The sequence below is a fragment of the Cervus canadensis genome, chromosome 27 (assembly GCF_019320065.1).
Source record: "Cervus canadensis isolate Bull #8, Minnesota chromosome 27, ASM1932006v1, whole genome shotgun sequence".
Classification (NCBI taxonomy): Eukaryota; Metazoa; Chordata; class Mammalia; order Artiodactyla; family Cervidae; genus Cervus; species Cervus canadensis.
In genome coordinates, this window is record NC_057412.1 from 18,423,397 (window position 1) to 18,446,417 (window position 23,021).

The following is a 23,021-nucleotide window of genomic DNA, read 5'->3' on the forward strand; positions in this document are numbered from 1 at the left end:
GCTACCCACTCCAGTATTCTTGGGCTTCCCTTGTGACTCAGATGGTAAAGAATCTGCCTGCAATGAAGGAGAGCTGATTTCAATCTCTGGGTTGGGAAGATTCCCTGGAAAAGGGAAAGGCTACCCACTCCAGTATTTTGGCCTGGAGAATTCCTGGGGTTGCAAACAGTCATACACTGCTGAGCAACTTTCACTTTCTACTTACTACTTCCTAGAATATTCTAGAATATATGAGAATTTAGTATATAATAAAGGTGGCATTTCCTATCTCTGATTTCTCCTTTCTCCCCACTATGGCTACCCACTCTTTTCTGGTCCTCATTAATCTCTGCTAATGTGTCTTTTGGTGTGTTGGTCTTTTGCCTTTGGAAATTCTTCCCTCAGCAGTGAAACTATCTAAAATGCTGCTTTCAACAAGCCCAGTTTGCTGACTAGCTCTCTTTCCTTGGTTCTAGCTATTGTTGTGGATCTTTTGAAACTCTATAGTATCCTCCATCTATTTTCCAGCTATCTCCTTGATGCCTCTTGAAGGCAAGGACATTTTTCCAGATCTCTCCTGTGCCCTGCTGAAGGGCTTTCTTGGAAGAAGGTGATGGGTTGAGGGTGAGAGGCCAGGGTGCTAGTTCAGACTCCCTCTAGCTGTCCCCTGCTGCAACTTCTGTAAGCGTCCACAAAGTTGTCCCACCTAGCCCACCCAGGAGGGTTCCAGGGGGCAGGGCTCATAATCCCTCTGGCTCTTATGTCTTTATACTCATCCAACAGGAGTCTGTTACCCATTTCCCTCCTCTAGAAGTTACAGCAGTCAGAAGAGAATATGCGATGTTCCTTATCTACATCCAACTCCCCCCCCCCCCTTCTCTAGGCTCTTCATGACCCCAGTCTGGAAAGTTTCATGCTGTCCTGAGAGATGAGCAACTACTTCCAGCTCATATCCTAAACTCTTCTCTAGTTTAGGGTTAACTTTTACAAATCCTATGATCCAAATCTCTAGCATCTAGGTTACTACTGCTAACCAAGCCCTTTAAGAATGAAAAAGAAAACCATTTCCCTCTCAAGAGTCCAGCTCTTCCAGATCAGAACAGTGTGTCTTTCCACTAAAGGAATAAAAGGCATTGATCAAATGGGTAGAGAAAAATAAAAGCAATGAGCATAAATTGGGGAAATGATAACCTTGGTTAAAAATTTTCAGATATCATTCTACATGCAGTTAATCACTTGGCTCTTCTAAACTCTGCTCCCTCATTCTCTCTCCACTTCCACTGACACCGCCTTCATTCAGGCCGTTGTCATCTGTCCAAATTAATATATCAATGGAATACTTATATATAATTATATAAATGTGTATTTATCATCAGAATACTATTTATAATTAGGAAAAAAAGAATGGAAAAAACTCAGCTTACACCTACGAATGCAGTAGGTAAATTAATTTTAATATACTCAAACAATAACATAACAAGCATATGCTAAAATGATATGTGGGAAATGTTCCTTTGGTATTAACAATTAAACAGCAAGTTGCAAATATTTATGAAGATATTCAGTGTGTGCGTGAATGAGAAAGACAAAGAAGGAGAGATGTATGATTTATACCATATGACAACTGGGATTATTTTCTGAGCGATTATACATATACATATATATACAGACACACACATATATGTATACATATATGCATACATATATATTTGATTTTCTGTCTGGAATTTCTAATTTTATGAAATGAACCATTTTTATTACGCAGGAAAAGTTTAATATATTTTGTAAATAAGCTACTTGCCTGTGTTGTTGTTCAGTAGCTAAGTTGTGTCTGACTCTTTGCAACCCCATGAACTGCAGCATGCCAGGCTTCCCTGTCCTTCACTGTCTCCTGGAGTTTGCTCAGATTTATGTCCACTGAGTCAGTGACTGTATCCAACTATCTCATTCTCTGTCACCCCTTCTTCTCCTGTCCTCAATCTTTCCCAGCATCAGGATTTTTTCTCAATGATTCAGTTCTTTGCATCAGGTGGCCAAAGTATTGGAACTTCAGCTTCAGCATCATCTTTCCAACGCATATTCAGGGTTGATTTCCTTTAGGATTGACTGGTTTGATCTCCTTGCTGTCCAAGGGACTCAAGTGTCTTCTCCAACACCAAAATTTGAAAGCATTAATTCTTTAGCCTCAGCCTTCTTTATGGTCCAAGCCTCTCATCCATACATGACTACTGGAAAAAAATATATCTTTGCTTACATGGACTTTTGTCAGCAAAGTGATATCTCTGTTTTTTAATATTCTGTCTGGGTTTAATATGCTGTCTAGGTTTAATACACTGCCTTCTCAGACAACCACTTTGCCAGCTGCCTTTAAAGTAATGTAAAAATATCTTAAAGATGAATTGAGACTAGCAGGTTTAATAACCTTGGGCTGGTAGGTTACTCCAGTTCTAGTTACTCTATTTTTAAACAGTTAATACTATCTTTCCAGTTGCATACAGAATTCCAGCATTTCCAGGATATGATTTACTTGAAGAAGACAGGAGTTTTAAATGAGATATATTTTCATAAACAATGTTATAAAGAAATTTCTGCCTCTTTCCAATCAACATACTTAGGTTGAGATAAAATGTCTCAATATTAAGGTTCTGTTTCATGAGTTATTGCATGCTTCAAAATTACATATTTCATTATGACAGAGATTGTTATTCTTCTGCAATTATCTATTCACTTATTTCTCTGGTTTTTAGTTGGATGAATGCCTACCCAGAATAAAGTCTACATTTCTATGCACCCATTCATCAAAAGCCTTGTGGACCTTCTGACTAAATTCTAAGGGCATGGCAGAGTGTTTGTTTAAAAGTAAGTGTACATTCTTGGACTTCCCAGATGGCACTGGTAGTATGTCAATTCAGGAGACACAAGAGACCCAGGTTTGATCCCTGGGTTGGGAAGATTCCCTGGAGTAGGAACTGTCACCCCACTCCAGTAATCTTGTTGGAAATTTCTGTGGGCAAATGAGCCTATTGGGCTACAGTCTATGGGGTCACAAAGAGACAAGACTCTTTGCGACTGACTTTGCCTGCATGTTGTGTCCTTATTTTCCTCCTTATCCCTACTGACCAAAAACAACATGGGATGGCATCAGTGGTCATTGTGAGATTAACTGAGAATCTGAAAGAAATGAACATCAGTCAAAGACAGAAATAGAAGATAAGCCTAGATTCCTGACTTCAACATGTTCAACCAGCTTTGTGTAAAAATTATTTTCAAAGCTGTATAATCACCTCCAAGATTTTAATTAGTTGTTTGATATCTTACCTTTGAGAGTCACATTGACACCATGAATCCGACATGCATGATATCAGATTTCTATTAACTGCAATAGGAACTGGGGGAATCTGGTTCACAGAGGATTGTCATTCTCATTCTTCAAGTGTCAAAAGGAGGAGGGATTTATTGTCATTTTCCACTTGTTTTTTCCTTGCCATAGTTTTTATCCCCATGAAATCTGCCAGGTTATGAAATTATCAATTATATAGTCATGATTTCTCATATATACCATCTCAGTTTCACACTAAGTATTCCTACTGGTTCTTAATTTTTGTGTAATTTTAGTCTCAATTCAGAATCTTAGAAACACTACAGGTTCATTTTCCCCAAAATAATGAATATCCACTCAAAATATTTCATTTAATCTCATGGGAACATGGTAGACCTCAGATTAGGAAGCCCAAGTTTAGATCTCTATTTTGGTTTCTTCCTACGTCTATTTATCCTTGGTCTTCTCAACAGTCTCTGCCTTAGCCAGGAGCTTTTACGAAATGCACCTGCATGGGCTTGACTTCTAACCAACTGAGTCAGAATGTACAGGGTTAGAAGAACGCCGTATCTTCATAAGTCTTTCTGAGTAGCTCTGATTTGTCCCCTAAGTTGAGGTCTTAAGTTACGCTGGTTTTGGATTAATCTTGACTCTTTCCCCCAATCTTTAAAGGATGCCCAGTGTCTGCCATACTGTAAAACTACTCAATTACTAGAAAAGCCTCTGTGAACACTGAAGGGCCTCCGTAAGCTGGTCTCAGGTTACCCTTCAATAGGCATTTCATGAAAATGCACCTAATGTCCCAACAAAATTAAGTGCCAAACATAGCCTGTCTTTCCTGCATCTACACATTTGCTCATGCTGCATATTTTTCCTGAAACTCAGCCATCACTTCCTCTAGAATTTCTGTCACAGACTAGCTAAATACAGCCTCCTCTTGAGAAGTGTCTTTGATTCTCAACAATGAAAGTAAATACTTCCTCTCCAAATCCAAAACATTGTGTTTTTATATTCCTCAGGATCTGTCATATTCCGATTTGATAACTTAAAAAATTTTTTTTAGTTTTTCTTATTTTTTCTTAAGAACATATCTTGGGAAGAACGAATCTTAACTTCATTTTGTATTTTGCACATACTTAGCATAGGGTCTTGTTTCGTATAGATTATGAATAAATGGATGGATGAAAATAAGGATGGATATAAAGATTTAAGAGTTGAGTGTCTCCTGTTTGTAATTGCCTATAACCGCACTTGTTCCTTGTTGTTGTTGTTGTTTAGTTGCTAAGACATGTCCAGCTCTTTCGTGATCCTGTGGACTGTAGCCCACCAGGCCCCTCTGTCCATGGGATTTCCCAGGCAAGAATACTGGAGTGGGTTTCCATTTCCTAATCCAGGGGATCTTCTTGACCCAGGGATCAAGCCTGCATCTCCTGCATTGGCAGAAGGATTATTTTCCACTGAGCCACCAAGGAAACTCACACTTGTTCATGGGACCCTTCAAAATAATGAACTTAGCAGTCAAAGAATATTCTTGTTTAGAAGTAAGATTGGGGAAGAAACTGAAGACTAATAATGAAGAGGAGGAAGAGAAATCACTGCCAGACTCTGGGGCGACTTTTCCAACTTGACAGGAGGGGTGACGCCCAAATTCTCAATTAATAGTTGTGTTTCGAAGATTAGGGTTTCACTGAGTGTAAGTCAATCTTGTTGAGGGAACAAGCAAACATACTAAGGAAGTACAAGTTTCTTTTCCTTTGTGGGTTTAAAGAAATTGGTTCCTAAAAGCGGAAGACATAACAGAATTGTTAATTTTTTAAAAACATTCAGTGGGAAGCTCCTACAAGAGCTATAAAGAACTTCTCTTCACACTAGTCAAATGTGGATTATTTTCTATGCCACTTGGTCAAAAACATTGTGGCATAATTTAATGCTTGACCTATGTAATACAATTAAATGCATGCAATTTCTCACTGACTCTGTAATCCTTAAATCTACATTTTATGTGCAAGAACATAAAAGTATAAATCAAATACTTTTCAGGGTATTCTAGGCTTGAGACTTGCTTAATTGAAGTTCAGAACCACTCCATGAATGACATTATGTATTATTAGATAATCAAAGGTTAATCTGGGAATGTGTGCACACAACTTGCATTTCTAAATCACAGAATATTTTACAAACATTCTGCAAAACTGATGGCAGTTACTGCTACTGTCATATTTTTAAACTATCAATACATTATGGTTAAAATAAAATTTAGCTTATCAGTGATGTTTTTCTTATATAAAATTTTAACAATCAAGTTTTCCATCTTAAGACTGAATAAGGAAGTAAGAATATGTTTTTTACAGCAAAAAGATGTATAATGATGCAAATAATCCTCTTATGAGCATGAAAATTCCAAGCAAGTCTCAAGAAGACACACGAAAAGACTCAGAGTAATAATCCAAGATTTGTAAAATAAAATTGATTTCCATTCAGATCAGGTCTTTTACTCTTCTTGAAAATGTCAAGGTGTCAGCCTCGGCCATTACGAGACTGACTTATAGTTGAGACAAAGCGATGGTACCAGCTGACTGTCTGGAGCCACAGCCTCGCGTCTGGAAGGACTGCCAATGACAGCCCTTTTCTTAACCAATCAGCAAGCCTTAACTAAAACCCTCGCCTCTTCCCCTCTCTCTTGATAAGGAAAAAGATAAAATGCAATCTGGAAGATTTACTCTGTGGGAAATAAGCATTATGAGAGGAAGTAGGTATCACGCTTCCATGGAATAAATAATAAAGATTATTTATGGCAATCTATATTTCAGACGTTTAGAAACACATACTTGTAATATGAGCAAAAACAGATGTTCCAAATATGACAACTTATTTTAATATACTGGAAACCACAGCATAATTTTGTAATTTGATTAATTAGGAAGAAGAATTGTGGATGTGAAAATCAATTTTCAAACTTTCTAAATTATATTTATAGCCTTGCTCATCTACATCACAAAAACCCAAAATGTTTTGCATGAGAATCATTATTCATAGCAAATTAATCTTTTTCTCAGTGAAGAAGATCCCTAAATAGTAGTCAGTGGTAGTATCTACCAATAATATCTAAAATTGTCCAGTTCATAACATGGTAAAAAGCAGTGCTGAAAAGGATTAGGATCTAACACTCTAATAATATAAAATTATATAGTGGTTATATTTATATTAAAGATGCAGTTATATATATGTGCATTATATGAATATATGTATTACTATGCATGCTCAGTCATGTCTGACTCTTTGTGATCCTATATGTTATAGCCCGCCAGGTTCCTCTGTCTTTGGGATTTATCAGGCAAGAATACTGGAGTGGGTTGCCATTTCCTATTTCAGGGGATCTTCCTGACCCAGGGACTGAACTTGTGACTCCTGCATTGGCAGGTGGATTCTTTACCACTGAGCCACTTGGGAATACACCTGGGAATACAAATACATGTATTTGTATATGCATATACAAATATGATTATATCTGTATAAAATTATAGCCATTGTATTGATTTTATATTATTAGAATGTTTTTTTATATATATATGTATACACACACACGCACATGCATACACACACACACATATGCATATGTATCTCCAATGATAGTAGAAGAGGAATAAACTAACTCACAAGCCAAAATAAAATATTTTTAATAATCAGCAACATGAAGCTCCCTAGTATTATAATATTAGAGGTAAAGGTAAATGATACAAAATTTTCTGTAACAGAATGACCTAACCATGTGGTGGCTGAGGATAGACACTAGACTACATAATATAAACACCATCCCTTTTATACCAAACTCCCATTTCTAATAATCCTAAATAATTTTTAAAATGACAAATTCCTAAATGAGTCTAAATATTGACTTTCCCAATATACGCAAAATATTAAATGATCATGAAAAAATGCTAATAAAATATAATCAATCTCAGAACTTTTGCATTCCAGTGGTTAAGGTTCTGCCTTCCACTACAGGGAACATGGGTTTGATCCTTGGTCAGGGGACTAAGATCCTAATTAAAATCCCAAACTTAAAAAAATACTGTAATTAATCTCCATGATACTCAAGGTTGAGATTTGCTGCTGCTAATGTTTTATAGTTACAAAGCTATACAGAACACATTGTTTTAAAAAACTTAATATTACCTATGTTGATAGGCCTCCACTGAGTTTACCAAGACAGAAGCCTACAATGTATCATTATGTAAAGGAAGCTGGAAATGTGGAGTGGTTGCTGGGAGCCCTGTTACATTGGTGCCTGCTTTGAATTTCTTTCACCTTCTGCCACTGACATTAAACTTGCCAGGTGTATCTTGTGGGGCTTCCCAGGTGGCGCTAGTGGTAAAGAACCCACCTGCTAATGCAGGAGACTTAAGAGATGGGGTCTTGATATCTGCGTTGGGAAGATCCCCTGGAGGAGGGTACGGCAACCCACTCCAGTGTTCTTGCCTGGAGAATCCCACGGATAGAGGAACTTGGTGGGCTACAATCCATAGGGTGGCAGAGTCAGACACGGCTGAAACGACTTGGCATGCAGCACGCAGGGTATCCTGTACGGCCTCCCCTACACGGTCTGTCCACCTTGAGTAACAAATGGACAGAGGAGTTGCTCCAAAACAGAGGCAATCTGAGCCTTTCAGAGAAATGAAATTGATGTAGGGATAAGGAGAAACATCTTGCTTTTTCCTCCTGGAATTACAAGCTGTAGGAATGTGGCATGAGGCACATCTAGAGTTCCCAAAGGTCATCTTGGCTATCAACTAGAGAGAATGCGAGAATGAGGTCAACTGCCTGAGAATCAAGTCAACACATTTATTGGAGATAGAGAAGGTGGGGGGAGTACTGTGGGATCAGGGAGAGGGGCCCAGGTAGAGGAGGAAAGGAGAAAACAAGAGGAGGAAGAGAAAGAGGAGATAGAAGGATGAGGAGGAAGGGAAGGAAGAGGAGGAGGTGGTGTCCATATAGTCTCCTCTTTTGTATAAACTATCTTGAGCTGAGTTTTGATCTTTTGCTACTGACGGAGTCTGATTAGTCCAATGATCTAAGACAATGCTTGGCTTCCCAGGTGGCACTAGCGGTAAAGAACCCATCTGACAACGCAAGGACATGTAAGAGACGTGTGTTCGATCCCTGGGTCAGGAAGATCCCCTGAAGGACACCACGGCAACCCACTAAAGTACTTTTGCCTGAAGAATCCCATGGACAGAGAAGCCTGGAGGGCGCAGTCAATAGGGTTGCAAAGAGTCGGACATCACTGAAGTGACTTAGCACACAGTACAAGCTAATACTAGTCCTTCCTAACATGACTTAAAATGTCTCCTGTGGGTTGGAAAAAATATGTAACTGTCTAATGATATAGCAATTTTAACCTGAAAAATCATTATTTTATAAATCAATAATAAATTTAAAAAGTGAAGAGAAGTTCTGTTCCATAACTAGCGGTAAAAGTTGTACTAATATTCTGGCTTTCTATTTCTGCTTCACTATTCTAGTTCAGTGGTGACTTTTATGATGCAAAAGTCTAAAACTCCAAGTTTATTCTGCATATTTTGTTAACTCCCAGAGAATAGCCCAATTAAAATGTTTTGATCTTTTGACTAATTAATGTAATTGCTGTTTTATGAAACTCTGCCTGATCAATATCATTATATCCAATTTAGTTCTTTCTTAAAAGAAATTAAATGACAGCTTTTTTTCTTTTTTACATGTACTGACAACATATGTAAATACTTCATTTTGGTCCAATTATTCTGGAAGTGCCATCTTTATAAACCACAGTTATTAACATTGTCATGGTCTAACTATGGTTCTTAATCACCAGAACTTTGCAGAGTATAGGGAATAACATGACCAGAATCTAGGCAGTGAAAATCCTAGCAATATCCCACATCTTGTCCAAATATACAGACAGGTTATCTCATATACACCTAGAACATAGGACAAGCCTCATAAAATGCTAATCCATAAAATATGAAAAAGAATAAAGCCTCCAAAGTACAGAATTTATGAAAGGCTAAGGCACACAAAAAAGACACAAAAGTGTCAGAAAAGTGAAAGACAGCTTTTGTAGACGATAAGCTATTTAAGAGCAGAATTCCTCTTTTCCTTTCCTACAACTGACACTCAGAAAACCCTTGATAAAGATATTTATGATAAATGATTTGTGAGTGCCCTGGAGCTGAAATGATTCCCTATTGGTGTCTGAATCTCATCCTTTGGAACACTGTACACCTGGTAAATTTGGGTGATGAAAAAAAATAGTCTGTTTAGCAGAAGCAATTTCTTGGTGCCAGGCACTGAGCTAAGGAATTTACTTGAATTATTTTGTTGATCAATCCTGAAGCCCTCTGAAGTCCTTGATATTAAAATGTCATTAAAATATAACTGTAAATGAGTTCAGTTGCTTGGTAAATTATGAATCAAGCTTCATCTAATGTATTGAAGACAACAACTACTTTTTATTATTAAAACTTAATATCTATATTTACTAATCACATATCTGACATTTTATTTTAAAGTCAATCAAATTTTGTTAAATGGTCACATCTTTATTGGTCACGATGAACCCATGTGTTTATGCAGCCTTAATTCATTGAGTTATTTTATGTTAAATTTACATTTATGAGTGAATGGATGAATTAACAAATTAATAGTTTATTTTTAAGTTGATAAGTTGTATTTATGAATTGGAAATTCACATGGGCTTCGTTCTCAAGCAAAATCTTTCCTCAGCGGTGACAAATATGTGTCACTAGTGAGACCAAGTTTTCATCCTCTTTACAACCGGTAATCCTTGAGACAAAGAATGACAATCTTTTTCTAATAGCTATATTAATTCTACAAGAAGACACTCAGAAAAAGCCCACTAGAAATTTAATTCCTGAGTCAAGGTCATAAAGGCCTTTAAATAAACTCTACAAGCAGCAATTTATCTCAACACTAAGACTAATAAAATATGCATTCTTATAGATGTGGTACTTCTTATAGATGCACATGTCTTATAAAGTGTAAAGAGCATTTTCTAAAGTCAGTAAGAGATAAGATATGTATCATTTTTAAAATAATTTTTAACAACACAGAGTCCTATTTTTTATCAGCAATTTACTCTTTCAGAATTACTTTGTTACATTTATTTTAAAATATGTCACAAAAGTGAATGGAAAGAAATGAACTAGAGAGAACATACAAGTTGAGCTTCTTTTCTTCCAAAGTAGGAAGAGCATTTCCATTATTACATCATCTCTTTGTTTCATGTATATATTTGGGTGATTTTCATCAGTACACTTGGTAGACCTCACTAGAGCACACTCAATGGAAAGAAAACGCATTTTCTTTAAACATAAGACACAGTTACTTTGAGACCCTGTTAATCACTCTTCCTTTCTAATGGAAAAAGTCACCACAGAAACTAAAGTACAAATTTCATTATTCTAGAAAGAACCTTAAAAGTTGACATGCCTTTGAACAATTGTTTCAGAAATCCTATTTTAAGTACATTTTCATTTTCTGGCATGGCTTGAATTGAATTCTAAACTTTCTGCTGTTTGTCCTCTAAGGCCCTCTGGTGAATTTAAATAGGCTTCCCTATATATTTAGTACATTCAAGAATTCTTTGTTGTAGTGCTTACTCTGCTGTATTATTAGAAGGCTGTCTCGGAAGTCCAGCAGCCAGTTTGTTTTCTGCCATTAATAAAGAGTCTACTTTTCCCCCCACTTCTTTGAAGAAGTTGAAAAGACTCCATGTTGGGTGGAGGGGGGCCAGGAAGAGAGAGAAGTGAAGGGAACCTCTGTGGTGTAATCCCCCAACAAAAAATGTTGTCTAATGTAGGATCCTCCCCAAGGTTCATAAATGCACAGGCTGGGTTTTCAATGCGATGTTTAATAGAGTAATAACTTAGCCACATACTGGTTCTCCCCTTACCGCTAAGAAGAGGAAGTTTACCATAAGAAAGACATTACATTTTTAAATTCTACAAAACCAAGTGCTTCTGTTGTCTAACGTTTCAACATCACCTAAATCTCTTAGTGAAGATGTCTGAAAACTGGAAACACCACAACAGTGTCAATTTAATTTCTCATAAATCACTTATATGTCCAGAAAAACATGTAGAATTTCAATACAGACCTACCAATTTGGATGTATAAAATATTGATGTTGACTCATGGCCTAGGGAAAGCTAATTCAAAGGCAAGGAAAGATGACTCCACAGAATAGTCATCTGGGGTTCACAAATTGTCAGACACCTACCAGGAGAGAGGAAGAAACTTCTTAGAAAAGTGAAATGGTTAAGTCCACTTTACATCAAAGACCTAAAATGCCCCAGAAACCCAAAAGGCCAAGAGGAAATCTAGGAATTATTATTCTCATTTAGCTGACCTAACAGATAAAGTCCATGATTATTTTTCACTCTAGTTTTGTTTAGGAATAATTATTAAGGTAACACACTTAAAACCATATTTCTAACATCAGATACAATGAAAAACTTATTTCACCATATGATAATTTTTCACTTTGAAATTCTTTATAAAATATGTATGCATTAGCTGACTATATAAAACTATTTCATCTTAAATTCACTTAATCTCAATTACCTTCAAGTTCCACCTGCTTTCAAACTGCTACAAGTAAGACATTACATACAACTTAATATTATTGGCTAGTAATGCACTCTATCTGATAAAGCTGGGAAAAAGGCAATATTCAATGAAAATCAAAGCTAACACATTGAAGAAATATTGTGGATAATTATATGAAAATTTCTCAATTTTCATACTATTTTTACCAAAGATTTAAAAAAATTAAGATATCTTTGAATATGTGTGTATATTAACACATATTAATTTATACATTAAAGTATGTATTAAGTACATATGCTAACGTGTATTAATATACATGCATATAATATCTCAGGGTGTAGTTGGTCACTGAGAGATAAAAAACTAAATACGGAGACGACAGATAATGTTAGCACCTAAGTTTCCACATACTATGTATTTGCAGAGTTGCAGTAAAAAGCCTATTTTTCAAAAGCTTACAAATGTTCAGGATTTTTGAAAACTTCTCTATATTAGGAACTTTGTTTTCCTTTTCTAAATACAGTCACTAAGGGATCAGTGGGATTTCAGTGCTAAGTTAAATGTCTAGTAAGAAATTAAACAAAAGAATCTAAGTAATCAAAATGATGCCTGCACTCAATGCCTACCGAAACGTAGGCTGCACTGTGTGTGTAAATGGTGAGAATATTTGGGCGTTAGCTAACCCTTTACGCACTGCTTTTCTCGAAACTCATCCAAACATAACAACTTGCAAAACCTTTTAAATATTCATCAGGTGAATTAGACTAAGTCTGGGCACATGTACTAGCATGTCCATTTGAGTTTAAGGAATTTAAGGCAGTATATACCACTTGTAATTTCATTAGTAATTAACCTGTATTATAATTCCCCTGAGACACCCATACCTCTTCTAGACATTATTAATGTAGCTTAATCTCTGCACCTCTACTGAAGCTTTACTGGCACACTAAAGTGTTAAAGACTTTTATACTCAGAAAGATATTGACCCCATGAACCCAGAAATGAAATGTAATCATATTTAGATTTGGCAAAATTCCAGAAGTGGCTTCCTTGATGGATCCTAAAAGGCTTTAAAAAATGCCAATTTTGAAAAACTGCTGTTTTCCTTACAGAGATTAAAAGTTAAAAGCATGAGTATCACAATATTAACAGGGCAATGTAAAAGAGACAAAAGAAAAACTAATGTCTTTGGTATTTGATAGATGTTTAAGGTGAGAGAATGATACTTAAAAAAAAACAGAGCTGGAAGTTGACAGTAAATTAGCAAACAATGTGAAAAAAGGCAAAGAATCAAGCAGGGGTTAGTATGTTTACGTAAAACAGTGATTTGCTATTTCAAAATTAAAATGTAAAAATAAGCTGGTGTCAGAGAGGAGGTGATTCCTCATTTCCACCGCATTGAGCAAGCTCACATCGGCGGCAGACAGCCTTTAATATATGCGTCTGGCTCAGACTGGTCTCCCAACCAGGAAGCCATAGAATTGTTAATATCACTGCTTTTTTTGTATGCAACACACATCATTTTCTCGCTCTTTGTTGTAGATCTCTTCCTTTATTTTAAGCTTAGTAAGATCTGATTTTCCAAATCATTTTATACAGCCCCCAAACAATATCCTTCTGTGACAGCTAAGATAGAAATGCAGAAAAAGTGGCATCCATCTATCCATATACAGCATAAAGTAATTTATATGAACAAAGTTACTCACTTATATCTCTACTCACCTTTATAGAGTAAGAGAAAAGCTTTATCAATGATGCAATCAGAACAGATAGTTCACATATCAAACATTACATACAGAGGGTTCACAGAATGCATGATGATTAGTAACATATATATGTATATTTATATGTTTATGTGGAAAATAAACACAGTTGCACTTTAAGTCTAGCTTTGGTATCTTCCGACTATGACACAGAAGTTAATATATAGTGTGATTCATAAATACGATGACATAAAAAATCCGGCATTTGAGATAGCTTACATTTGATAACATTAAAGCCAACAAACATCTATCCTTTACATCGTTTTGGAACTAAAGTGATGGAACACATTATACATATTGCTTTTAAAACAGGTGTTTGTAAACATATACCTACATGTGGTGTTGTTTTATGTAAGAGACACTTTCTGATCCATTGGGTAAAAGTTGCTGTTTAAATATAAGCAAGTTTCTGTGTACTTGTAGATAGATAGAGTTCTTTGTACTGAGTAGCTTATGTTTTTAACAATGCTTAATTACAATGAGGATAAGGTTAAAAGAAGTAAAAAATAAATACTACCCAAAACTTTATAGCTTATATTATCTCTGTTCATTTGAAGTTTTAAAACATGTTGATATACATACACATACTTAAAATTTTGAGATATTAGACTAATGAAGTAGGTGATATAAATAAAAAATCTGAAAAGATACAGGGTGGATACATGCTTAAATACATGCTTAAACACATTCTATGTGCCTGTATAGATGGGGAGTATGTTTATGATATTTCAACAATTTTTTAGGAAATATAACTCATGAGTGTTTTGTATTCTGTGATATTTCAAATAATAGGTAATTCTAACAAATCCAATAACAATGTGGACAAAGACTTCATTACAGTATTCTAAAACACATCCTGAGATTTATTTTAAAAATGAGAAGATATATACAGTTTATAGTACCCCTGTAAAGCAATAGAGTTTAAAGAATGAAATAATCTTGTTTCTTCTATTATGGAAAAATCTCTCGCCTTCATTTTGAATCTTAATATCTGCAACATAATTATAAAATTTAAAAATAGATTTAATGTAAGATTCTGTTTTCAAAAATGCACATTTGATATGGCAATAGCTAATAATGTTCAAGTGTGACATGTTATAGTTGGAATAGTTACCTCATATTAGACTAAAATTCTCATAAAAGTGTAAGTCTGCAGTTCAGATTCAATTGATAGACGAACTAGAACAATCTGACTTCATAGGTGGTGTTTACTAAATTTTCTCACATACATCCATGATATATGCCAAGTAAAATACAAAAATTAAAAGATAGCATATTCCTGCTAATTATGATAATTCATACTCTTATAACAAGATAATGTCTTATTATAAGACATTTCAAGCATTTTGTCTGGTTAAAAAGACTAAAGAAAACTCTGGCAACAAATACCAAGTATAAAACAGCATTCTTCTCAAATCAGTATAAAATCTAACAGTGTCAAATAAAGAAGACGGCAAATCATTTTATTTCTAGGCCTCAAGCATGTCTACAGCTGCATATTACATATTTTCAGCCACAGTTACGAAAACATGTAGGAATTATTTAAGTAGCTAATGCATATATCTTTATGCATAAGAAAAAAGATATAAATATAAAACACTCTCTTCATTATTAACCAAGGAGTTACTCTCTTGGGCTAGCCACCTGAAAACATACCAAAAAAAGCATTTCAAAAACACTGTATTTTAATTCTGCTTCTTACATAGATATCTTATATTGCTTTTATATGGTCATTATGATATAATACAAATGCTATTTCTGTGCAACTCTGTCATCACTTTAGAGTACAGTTTCTGAAAATAGCATTTTTGGGGGTGGGTCATGGTGATAACATTGCTGATTATAAATAAGAGCATTGTTCTTTTCTCCTAGGCAGAATCTATGTGTGTTCTTTTGTTCTGACGGTAACTGCAGACAGTCAATAAGGTCCAAAGGTGCTAGTTCCCTCCGCCTAGGTCCCAAGAGCCTGACTTGTGATGTTACTAAAATACCTCACAAGTTAGGGTCTCAGGGACTAGGAAAAGTCCAGTTTGATGCGGTAGAATTCTTCTTCCAGTAATAAGGCTAGTTTAGAAATTACAGTTGGGTTCAGTTAACTTTTCCCTCTAAATACTAATGAAAATACATACGTAGACATATAGATATATGTATGGTATATATAAGTTAGGATGAGCTGAATATTCACAACAACCATTGATAGACTAATTTCAGACCTTAAAATAATGAAGAATGTAAGGAACAATGCAGATAATGAACAGTTAAGAGTCATTCCATTAGATCTAAGAAAGAGACCAAAAATGGGTTAAAAATCTGTTTGTAGCAAATTTTTACAGCAACACCATAGCTTCTATTACATTAAAGAAGGATTATATGCCGGTTAATGGGACCTAATTGAAATTTTGCTTCCCATTATACGCCTATACACCACAACTTGCAAGGTGGGCCCAGGATATATAACACTTTGAATCTAATACATATATATATGTGTATACGTATATATATATACACATTGTTGCAGTTAAGAATAAAACAAAAACTTTTTTTGCATGTCATAATTTAGTACCTCTGCAGCTTGCTATTTCTCTTTGAATCACCAAACTATTCAGACAGCCAATATTTCCATGCATACTCTGTAGTTATTTGAGCAGTGCCACTTAATAAACACGTAACTTAAAATGCTGGCAACATGAGAAAATAAAAGACTCTATCTTAAAATAATTGCATTATAAAGCTCAACACTTTTGAAAATACACAATTCCAATCCTGTACATTCACTGAATTTCTTCCGATCTTTTAGCCTTGTTTGTGGTTCGAGAACAGAATTTGTACTTTAGGAATGATCCAAGGTTTAGAAGCATAGAACGCAGGGTAAAACAATCAGACCAGCCATAACATAAAAGTCCTGGCCACAGAAGTGGAATCTGGTTCTTCTGAAGTGGTTGATCTTAAAAGGGAAAAGAGGAGGAAAAAAAAACAAAAACAAAAACGGAAAGAATTAGAATGTTTTCCTGTAAAACAGGTGAATCATCCATTTCCAAGTAAGCTGCAAGGAAAGCTATACTGAACAAAATATTTGCTAACTGGCCCCCCTCCTCCACCCTAGTACCACACCCCTTTCCAGCCACCGCCCCCCACCCTCTGTCCAGATCTTTACTTTGCCTTGTAAGACTTTAAAAATTCTGCTCCATGATGTAATGCATCATTATATAAGATCTCTTTTTGTTTATCATTTGATTTTCCATACAGAATCAGTTATGGCTTAAAATAGTAAATAGTTAAAAAAAATAAAACAAAAAAGCACCACTCACAAAAAGCAAAAAAATGAAAAAAAAATAAAAAAAATAAAACAGTCCTTAGATATAAGTCCATGCTTTTCCTTAAAGCTGAATATGGCTTTACAATTTTTGACCATAGCATTCAACCAATTATTAGAATGAAAAATCTCACCCCTCCATAAATATGACATTAACATAATTATACCACCCCCATCACGGAGACCCATCCTCCTTAGGGAATACATCTGATGCTCCAAAGATGGAAATCAGTCAGATTTTAGTTGCTCTCCAACGTACCTTTGCTTCTCACTGACTGACTGGCTTTTACCCTCCACGCACTCACACGCCACCCCCTCCCCTCGGCTAGACACGGATGCCCGAGCGAGCACGCGCGCGCACAGGCACACAGACACCCAGCGAGAGGCGAGGCAAGGCATCTGATGCTGACTCAGAGCGCTTCTGTGTGCAGGGGGTGGCAGCGGCTGGTATTTTCACTGCACTCATCATTAACATTAACTCACAGTCTAGCATCCACCCTCTCCCAGACCTGCGGGACTGCAGTATTTGCATGACGCTGTCATTCTAGCCTTTGCAGGTCAGATGATGGGGGGGAAAAAAAAGGAAAGAAGGAAAGGAAGAGAAGGAGTGAAAAGGAAAAGCCCCAAAGCCTTCATTTCTTCCAGGGTCTCCTTATTTTTCCACCTTTCTACTTCCTCTGTGGCTATGTCTCAGTTGTTTGACATCTTTCCGGAAGAACCTGTCTTGCGCTTCAGTGAGCCAGTAGTCAGGCGGTCCTCCCCTCACCTCACACTCCGGTCCCCACCCCCTCCCCACACCCCCACCCCCAAATCAATAAGACAGATCTCCAAATACAGTTGTGGAAACAGGCTCCGACACAGTCTTATCCTGGATTCACTACCTCAGGAAGCAGGCAGCCAGGCTCACACGTGATAGAGAAATAACGCCAGCAATTCTCTAGCAGCCCTGGAGTTTATTCAACGCCTTATTCCCCACCCCACCCCCCTATCCTTCCCTCCCCGGCTGACGAAAGAGCAAAAGGAGCTTTTCCACTTCTATATATGAAGCCCCCAAACAGCCCAAGAGGCAGATGAGTGAGGTGGTTCTTTCGGGATCAATCATTGCTATTGAATAATGAAAAAAGCTATGATTTTAACAAAAGTAATTGCTTAATATTTTTATTAGCTGTGCTCTCATTTCATAGGAATTACAGAATCTGCCAGGATCTGAATCATCAATATGATTTAAACCGTGTTGAAACCCTAACTTACTGGAATGAAATCAACCAAAAGGATGTTAGTATCTATTTTACTTTTTTGATTTAGGAACTTTCAAAGATAATAATACCTAGCTGCATTGATGAATATGTGAAAGTCTTGGAGACTAAGAGATGTGTGCAGGCTACAAATATTAAAAATTAAATATATGTTTACGGAAGCTATGGATTTGTGTACAGATGTGGAAACAATCTACTATGTGCATGGTTACAAAAGGAAGTAAAAGTCTGGCTGAACGGTCGTGTTTGTGCTACAGCGTTTCATAACATAAAAAACTGTATATAGGTATTTTTCCAGTTCCTTTGTTCTTCAGTTGTCCCCTTTAATGACAGAATGCAGTAAACAGCCTACCTTTTCTTTCTACATGAGCGATATTTCTGAATTACTTGCCAGACAGAGCTAGCCATCGGTGACTCTGCAGCACACAAGAAACACACACAAAGCAAAGAAAAGTAAAGCAGTTCTCTAGCCAACTCGAATGCTGTCTGGTGGTGGGGAGATTTGGGGTTACTCACACAGACAGATCCCAGCATGCACTGCAGCGCTGCAGGACCGACTAAGGTAGCAGTTTGGCAACAGATCTGTGGCAACAGACATGAAGGACAATCATTTGCAGAGGTTCCAAAGAAAACATCACATAACTCAGAAAGAAGCGTCTGCAGTAGGATATGCACCTCTACAAGCTGCTTCTACAGGCTCCCGATTTGAAAGAAAAAGAACAGAAAAAAAGGAAAAATTTAAGTGCAAAAACAAAAAAAAAAACTGCAAATAAATAAAGAAGTGGTCACCAGGAGGAGGCATGGTATTAAGTATACACTCTCACCGGAGAGAGAAAGGCAGGAAGGAAAAGAATATGAGGTGGGAAGAAAAGGAAACGAAGAAATAGGAAGAGGGAGGGGAAGAAAGGGACAGAGAAGAAAGAGCAAAGAATCATTGAGCACTGAAACAACAAATGCAATATTAAATTAGATTTCAGAAACCAAAGACTCTGGAATAGTGTTCAAGCTTAGAATCTAATGAAAAACCATAACAGAAATCAACACATGCACAGCGCAGCTTAAAATAGTTACTGTTGGTAACAGTGAGACGCCTGCTGACTTCATCCCTCCTGTTCTAGGTTTGTGTATTAAATTGGTCATCTCTTAGAGTCTCTTTGCTCAGATCCATCTTTTTTTTTTTTTTCCCTGTCTCTCTCCAGCATCATCAGTGTCTTGTATGCTATTTTTTCTCTAGACAGTTGCCTGCAATAGTCTGGATAAATTAATGTCGTGACCTCGCTATGGCTATCAGACATAAAATGTCGACTATTTTAATAATTGAACATGTGCTTACAGCAAACTGCCGACTGATATCTTAGCTCTGTGGACTGCCTGCATAAACACCTCACTCCTAGCTCTGCGAATCAGAAACAACAGATGCAAAGGCAACTTCTTTTCCTCTCCCAAGCTATCTTTGTTTATTACATACAGATGCACATATTACTTAACTTTACAGGAGGCATAAAATATTAATCAAGTAAACTAGAAAATCAAGAATAAAGTTTTGAAGAAAAATGATAATTATAAATGGCTATGCATTTAAAATATTAATATCCAGACAAGGCTGAGCCAGTTTCAAGTGCCTAGGCTTCTGTCAAGACCACCATTGGGCCAATGGGAATGCAGACATGATTAAATCAATATTTATTTGAAAGAGAATGTAATCAATCAGTTCAACTGACTGTCATAGACATGGATTTAAAGTCTCTTCTTATTCTAAACTTCCATTCATCAATACTAAAACATCTCTAAATGAGAGTATGACTATGGCTAACTATTTACAAAGTAAGAATTTCAGTGTTTTATATTTAATGTGAGCAAGCAATGCACGTATGGTCTTCCTAGATCGATTATTTTTATATGTGTTCCGTTAACTTAAAAAAATAACCAAGCTAGATCTGGATGTATATCAAATGATTTATTAAGTTAAAAGTAGCAATCACTGCTCTGAAATATTTTAATAAAACCTGCCTCCTACCTTACAAGGGATCTTTTCTCAGAAAGGCCATTTGAACTCATTGTTATTATGGGAAATGGATTTTAAAATACTGATGAGGTTTAGGACAGGGAAGATGGAGGATAGAAAATGATCTACAGTTCAAACTAGGACTCAAAATTCATGGATGTGTAGATTACATTTTTTGTTATCACTTGCATATTTTCTTTATTTAGCCTACACTTTCTAAGAAAGTATGACCAGCCACAGGTAGTTATGAAAATTAGAATGAAATAAGGTAAAAATTCAATTCCTCTGTTGCCCTAGCCATATTTCAAACGTAAAACAGCACATGTAGCTCGTGGTTACCATTCTGAACAACAAGCTATAAAACACTTCCAACCCTGCAGAAAGTTTTATTGGACAATGCTAACTTAAAGTGTCCTGGTGAAAAGTTTACAGCATAACTGATCACTGGGTCCCAGTACTTTCATTCTGGTCCATTTTAAGAGGATGAATTTATATGGATTTATCTGAAGATCTAAAATACAAGATTTTCCTTTGACTACAGAGCATCTAATATTTTTGTTTACTAACAGTTTGAAATAGGAAAGATTACTTAAGGGGAAGGGTTATAAGAAATGAACTTTAAGGTAACTGACAACAAAACCATGAGAACAACAGAAACATACTCCACATCAAGTTTCTGAATATATCTGACAGATGCTTATTTGTCTAACCTTTCCAGAAATGAGAGTCGTGCTCTTTTTAGTGCCAAACAACGTATATTAAATATCTCTGTTTCCAATAAAGAAAGGCTATAATAGTAGCACGAGCAGCAAAAATACAGAGAAAAAGCAATTTTTAAAGTCTTGTTAAGGAAGGAACTGTAGTTAAGAGCAGTAGCAACTATGGTTATTCTACTTTCTTTCTTCTTCTTCTTCTTCTTTTTTTTTTTTAAAGAGGAAAAAATAATTAAAGGGCAGGGGAGACAACAGTCAGATGCCAGTGAACTAGGATGCCCTGGTTGGGAATTTTCTACTAAATAAAACACAAATGGGGGAGAAACAGGTGTGTACTAGTGTGCGTGTAGACCTTGTTAAGATAATTCTGGGCTATCAGTCAGATTCTGGAACTAATTATCTAATGCAAAATGAAAATAAAGTAAAACATAAATGTATACAAATTATTACTTTAAAAATGTCCTGGTGAATGATGCAGCTGGTTTTCAACAAGGAAAAAACTTGACATCTTTTCTTTTAGCGTTTTAGTATTTGGACCAGGGGATGACTCAGTGTTTAACTCAGACACTTTCATACTGGAATGCAAAAGGCTTATTTGTCAACCTAAAGTTACTTTTTCTTTCTCTTTTGGTATGTAAGTACAGAGCATCACAACTGACATGGAAAAATAATCACACAGATCTCACTTCCTTTCAAGGATGATCCTTTAGACCCCAGCATGTGAAGTCTAATATTTACTCTTTTATTTAGAAAATGTATGTGATTATAACACTCTATAGCAATCTCTCTCTCCCTCTCTCCCACCTTCTCCCCATTGTCCTCTCCTCTTCCCCTCATTCCCCCTGCTTTCCCCAAGTGTATAACCCACTTGCCAATCCAGTCTGTCATCAATATCCACAAGGGGACCACATTCAAAGCCACACAAGACAGAAGAGAGGAGATCAAGTCTGAAACAGGGGTAATTAGAGCAAGAACATGAACTTGAGGGAGGTCTTGAGGGGAAAGTGACAAAGACAGCGACTTTGGTAGAGCCACACACATGAACGGATAGGTCTTGAGGATGCTGCTCGAGGGTTTTTCTTTCAGGAAAAAGGTAAAGTATGATAATGAGGGGCAATTTGGGGACCACAGGAAAAATTATGCTGTGCCAAATTATCATGAAATCCAGAAGAGTAGTTTTCAAAAGTTAGCAGGATTACACATTCAAACAATAAATGTCTGTTTCTGCTGTGGTGATGTGCTTCCTAACAGATAAGTGAGTGAGAAATTAATTTTGACTTTTTTAGATGGGACATTATGTGGAAATGATTTCAAATGACTTCAGAATTACTGTTATACTTAGAGCATGAAGACTATAGCAAAAGAGAAAACATAACTTATGTTTTAGCTAACATAGTTTAAAAATCAGGCATCCCTCAGTTTCTGTGGGGGACTGGTTTCAGAACCCCCAGTGAATACCAAAATGCTTATGTAAGGGATGCTCAAGCCCATTATATACAATCCCGTAGTGTAGTATTTACAGATAATTTATACATGTCCTTCCATATGTTTTAAGTAATCACTTATAATACCTAATACAATGTAAATACTATGTAAATAGTTGCCAGAATGCAGCAATTCCAACTTTTTCTCTTTAGAACCTTCTGGGATTTGGAGGGGGGTGGAATATTTTTTAATATTTGAATCCATGGGTTCAGGAAACACAGATTTGGAGAGCCAACTGTACTATTTTCCTTATGTTCTGTATAGAGCACTTTCAAACAAAGTGAGATGAGAAGTCATCTTAGAGTCAGGTAACTGGTTCTGGGGCCAGTTTGGTAAATGATAAAATTATGGTCTTGGATGAGTCATTTAACTCTTGGAACCTTAGTTCTCTTGTCTTTACAATTAGGTTGGATGATACCAAGGCGTAATTCAGTGTTAAAATTTTGTGCAGTGAAAGGGAGTAAAGTTGGAAACATGTGTGATCATTGCTACCTTTCATTTAGATATTTGTATGCATCATTGTCATTTAATCTTCACGGTACCATCCAGTAGCATTCATTCAGAAAGACTAATGATAAATC

General features: G+C 36.2%; 1 protein-coding gene across 4 annotated transcripts in view; it reads right to left on the reverse strand.

The window, feature by feature from the left end:
* LOC122428683 overlaps positions 1-23,021 on the reverse strand; it is a 673,994-nt gene that overhangs the window by 11,817 nt on the left and 639,156 nt on the right. The window contains exon 9 of one of the 4 annotated variants that reach the window (XR_006265788.1): positions 15,707-16,612. The exons of the other annotated variants lie outside the window; for them this stretch is intronic. The gene's annotated coding sequence lies outside the window, so the exon portion shown is untranslated. Of the gene's footprint in view, positions 1-15,706; positions 16,613-23,021 lie in introns of those variants that run through there. 4 annotated transcript variants of the gene reach the window in all.